This window comes from Papaver somniferum, unplaced genomic scaffold, assembly GCF_003573695.1.
Source record: "Papaver somniferum cultivar HN1 unplaced genomic scaffold, ASM357369v1 unplaced-scaffold_21, whole genome shotgun sequence".
NCBI classification, from domain to species: Eukaryota; Viridiplantae; Streptophyta; class Magnoliopsida; order Ranunculales; family Papaveraceae; genus Papaver; species Papaver somniferum.
Window position 1 is genome coordinate 9,912,906 of NW_020631041.1, and position 5,405 is coordinate 9,918,310.

Below are 5,405 nucleotides of genomic sequence, written 5' to 3' on the forward strand. Positions count from 1 at the left end.
CAAAAAAGCGTGTCGGCCTAGCATTGATGGCGAACTTTCTTTTCAATATGCCAAAAGCGCGTTCAACATCCTTTCTACATTTCATTTGTTGGGTGGTAATGTACTTCATATCCTTTGAAGTCGTCGGTCCAAAACCTATCTGACTATAACCTTCAACCATAGTTGACCATTCTAGATAGATTCCGTCTGCTAAATAATAACCCTGACTGTAGTCATGACCGTTGATGGTGAAATTATAGTGCGGCGCGATCCCATGCTTAAGATCTTCATACAACGGTGACATATACAAAACGTTACGATCGTTATTTGAACTCGAGAGTTCAAAAAAAGCATGCCAAAACCAACAATCATAAGTAGCCGAAGCTTCCAAAATTACAGTTCATTTTGAATAATGACCCTTATATTGTCCTGCCCATTCAACCGGACACACATGACACGTCCAGTGCATGCATTCAAGACTACCTAGCATTCCTGGAAAACCACTCGCGGTGTTTTCTGCAGTTATTCTTTGAATATCTTCTTGAGTAGGCTTTCTTAAAAAGGTTGGACCAAAATGCTCGACTATTGTTTCCCATAACAATTTGAGATACCTAAAGGCAGTTGTTTTCCCAATACAGATGTAATCATCCATGGAATCCGCTGGTATCCCGTAACATAGTATACGGAGGGACGCAATGACCTTTTCTTCGGGACTAAAGTGTCGTACATGTCGTGCATCATTCTGATAATTAAATAAATGTTGTACCCGACAAAGCTCGTCAATAATCCTTTGCGTCAAGTTGCGGCCCATGCAGAATCGTCGCTAAAAATCCTCATTGGAATAGGCACATCATGACTAAAATAATCATGCATCATCTTGTTGTGGTAAAAATGTCGATCTCGCCACGTTCGTCTTCTAGTCATAACTTCATATGGCTCTAAAGGCTTTGGTATGATCTCGGTTTGTAATTGCAATATAAAATTTTTCCTCCTTCTATCTTGAATTGCATCTTCACCCATTTGACGCAAAAACTCCATACACATTTCTTCCTCTTCTTCATACAACATTTCATCCATCTCCATATCTTCCTCGGAAGAACCAAAATGAGGATTCGTTGAAAATCGAAATCAATTGAAATTAAGAAAAGATTGATCGGATGAAAGATTGTTGTGAATTTTTGAGATCAAACTCGAGCTATATTTATGGAGGTAGAAACTAGCCGTTCCGATGACTGTTTAAAATTAGCCGTTCGTAGTCTTGGTTCACCCGTCAACAGGGACGGAGGGAAATGGCGACAAATGTGGTCCCCAGCCCCCACTTGATTTTGAAATTCCATTGGTATAGGTTTACATTCATTTTTAATGTGATCAATACTATAAAACTATATCAAATTAATAAAAATACATCAAATGTGTGACTTAAAAATAAAAATTTATCTAAATTTCTATGTTTAATGTAATTAAAATATTTTGTGATTTCATTTTCACTTAGTAAAAATTAAAAAGTAAATAAAATTATCAGAAAAGCTTACTATATGAATTCGCCCCCATATGAGAAAATGTATGGCTCCGTCACTGCCCGCCAGCTATTTAACCACGCACGCCAGCGTTTCTTCTTCACACACCAACGGCTTCACTTCGTCCTGGCGCTTGACAATCAACCGCCCACTTTACTTCCCATAATGCGGAATCACGTTTGTCCATCCACATGGCTCAACAAATATTTTGTGTTGTACATTGTCATATGAATTCCTATGAGATGTGAACCAAAATATATATGTGATCAAATGGGTACACACCTATGGAGTTGTAGGCATGTTGTTGGATTGTGGCAGCTGGTAAATGTCAGATTTTCGTGGTCGGGTCGGGTCGGTAGGAGTATTTTGTCACGTAGTACATCGTCTTTACACCCTTTGTCTTTCGTCTGTCATCTTGTTTCAACCCCACTCCCCCACCTCCACCCCCCGTCTTTTAATATTTCTCTCAGACTCGGTCTTCTCCTTGTGTCTATAAATAAAGGATGTGTCTCTCTGTTTCTCACATACATTCATTCAGGATTATGAAGATCACACAATTCTCTATCTGTTTCTCATTATCTTCACTTCATCACATCTTATCCATCTCTCTCCCTTAAATGAAGGCGTTATTACTCTTGGGTGGTGGTGCTGTGAGAAATGATGATGAAGACGAAGACGAAGAAGTCCAACAGTGGATGCTTTGTCTTTTGAGGGGAATGAGTGTTTGGCTCGAGGCCACCAGCTTAACTAGATCATCAGATCTATTCACTTATGGTGATGATCGGAGGGTGTTTTAGGATCTTAAGTTGGTGTCGCCGGACCAGGCTTCATTCCCCCCAATTACAACCATCCTAGGCTTCAATCAACACAGAACACATCAGATCTCAGGTTTGTTGGTGGGTTTTCTTGATTTTATCAGTGATTTCAATTTTTTATTCTATTTTAAGAAAGTTTGAGTTTGTTTTCTAGAGCAGATTGGTGTCATGATGAAATTTTTTGACTACTTCTCTACCTAGATTCTCTCCATCTCTTTCTCTCTCTCATCTCTGACTGAGTGAAATGAGTGAGTGAGAAAGATTTTTCATCATCTGAATCTGTTTTCTTTGTTTTCTAACTAGTAATCTTATTAGTATGTTTGTTAAAATCATCATCATCATCTTATTAATTATGATGTTTCTTTCTTGTCAGTGTTAATCACCTCATTCATCTCTGCTAATTATATATATTAATTTAGATTCTTAAATTAAACCATTTTGGTTTTTGGGAACAGCATCACATTCACGAGTTATTTTCTTAAACATGCTGAGCGCACATGGGTTCTATATTCAAGTAGTACTTGTTTCATGTTTGTTTACTGTTTTTCTGTTATAGCTAGTAGTGTAACAGCTTAGACTTGCACACAATAAGCTTAATAAAATCAGAGAGATCTTGATTTAGTTCACATTACTAATCTTTTCTGTAGAAGAAAGATATTCATTTATGTATTGGAGGAGGAGTGTACACATATATTTCTTACTCTGTGCATGTGAAGTTACTCGCAATATATAGAGTATTTTTACTTCAGAAATGGGCATTCTAGTTAAAAATTGTGGTTGCTTTTCTTTCATCAACACCTTTTGATTGTTGAAGGATATACTTGTAGTAGTACATGTAACCAAGAGAAGAAAGTAAGAGAATCTCTCAAGTATATACAGGCAGGAGTGAGGGACTGACTGACATGCATATGATAAGATGGTGGTGCTGCTGGTTTTGTTGGTGGTTGGTTTTACCTATTAAGTCCAAGACGGCAAACAAACCGGAAGAGGTAAAAAGTGTGTCTTTCTTTACCTGTTTCCTGCTTCCTAGCGAGTGTTCATCATCTGCTTGGGTTTATTGATTTAGCATCCGACATAATGATTCTAAAAATCCGTCATGCATGTAGAGAAGAGAAATAGGTGGAGGAGCGAAGCCATAGATATATTATTGGGCACTGCAACTTCTTGTTTGTATGCAGCGTGGGTGGACTCGGTTGCCTTGGGAACAAGGGGAAGAGGAGGAGAATCAAGTGTCACTTTCGTAATTTAATGCTGAAATTTAAGAGCATTCAGTAAATTTCATTTATTGGAAAAGGAGACAGAAAAAAACCTGTGTAACTTTTTATTTACAAACTTTTACTACTGCTAGGATCCGTGCTGCAATGATAACCCAATTATGAGTCTGCTTCATTTAAATTTTACTGTCTACTGCTACTGTCTATTCTGCTAGCTAGCAGTATAACATGTGAATTCATTCCCACATACCTAAAACCCTGCACAACCCCTCTATCACATTGAATGAATTAAAAGCAGGAGAGACGATAATGTAATGTTCACCCACCATGGTGAATTCAACAATTAAAACTTGAACAGTTAGTTGATCAAGTGCGGTTGTATTATCTCTTTATGATGTGATTATGGCAGAAATCCAACTGGGGCCTAAAGTCCCTATTAAACCAACTTGCAAAACAGCTACTTTTCTACTAGCATTTTTGTTTAATCAAGTGAATAATACCTCAGCTAATGTTCTACACTATTTCTAATCTAAAACAAATCAGAGAGACCAAGGGACGGTCAATTGTAATTGTCAAGTGGCAAAAAATAAGAATACAGTGTGCAATTATATATTCTACGGGGCTTCAGGCATGTTGTATAGTCAATTTAGTGTGTTCTTGATTTGGATTTAAAATGAGCACCAACGGAATGGTTTTGAAATTTCAGTTAGATTTCAAAATGAAATTCGAACAAGAAAAGGTTGAGGTTATGATTAAAAAATGATTATAGGGCAGGCAGATGAATGAATAATAACTCAACAACTACCTCCACTGTCTGTCTGACTCATGCTGGGTGACAGAAGAAGTAGGTTTCTTTCTTTCTTTCTTCTGGTGTGCGGTGATGGAGGTTTATGTACATGTTTGGTAGCTATCTATCATTACCACCATCATCCATCCCTCGATTCTAACGGGCTATTATATATGCCTCTATCTATCACATTCATATTCAACTAATATAGGTTGGCATGCAGCTGGTCAACAAGTTCATCTCAACTGCTCCCTCCCACCCGCCCAGAGAGAAAATTCATTACAAGTTTCGCTAGATTCCTTTTTGTACCTCTTGTCGTAGTTTTTCACCCTTACACCCTAGCTAGTAATTTATTTCAAAGTAGTAGTAGCTTTATTCATCATACCACTGCTCACACATAAAATCTTGCTTGAAATTTGGTTTTGATCCAATGTTGATTTTTCAATAGGGATGTTTCGCCAACCAACCATGTATAGAAAATATATAGCTAGTTCTATAGCAGATATTGTAAGATATATTCATTAAATTACATACTAGCCAGTCTTAGCTATTTGTGTAGATAGCTTATAATCTTTGACAAGCAGTAAATAAAGAAAAAATCATCTAAAAAAATTGATCAAATACACTAGGTGGGTGTGAACCAAACAGACTCATGAGTCGCATTTCACAGAACCTCCAATTGTCGGACGACGACTATTCTTCACATAATTGTCCACAAGATGCAACATGGTTTTGGACCAGTAAAACAGAGACCTGAAACAAAAAAAAAAATGTCAGCAATTGAATTGAATGTTGTTGGCATGGTGATAATGTAGTATCATCATCACAGTGGGGGTGGGTTGAGAATGAGAAGTGAGGATAATGGTGCTGCATGGGTTCATGGTCATGTCTGGATTCCATCTGTCGGGTCGGGTTTTGTCTCTTATTACGTCTTTATTTTCTTCCATCAACCCCACATACGTCTTTTAATATTTCTCTACCTCTCTCTCAAATACACAGTAGTAGTCCTTTTTGACTCCTCTTCATTTTATAACCCAGAGGAAGAACAACTCTCTCTCTCACACACAATTCAATTCTTGAATTCGATCTCTCT

At 37.5% G+C, this 5,405-nt stretch overlaps 1 long non-coding RNA gene across 1 annotated transcript; it reads left to right on the top strand.

Annotated features, from left to right (window-relative positions):
- The first annotated feature begins 2,019 nt into the window (after positions 1 to 2,019).
- LOC113339794 lies at positions 2,020 to 3,895 on the top strand. Its single transcript, XR_003355133.1, has 2 exons — positions 2,020 to 3,300; positions 3,418 to 3,895. It is a non-coding gene; the product is annotated as an uncharacterized LOC113339794 (long non-coding RNA).
- The last annotated feature ends 1,510 nt before the right edge of the window (positions 3,896 to 5,405 follow it).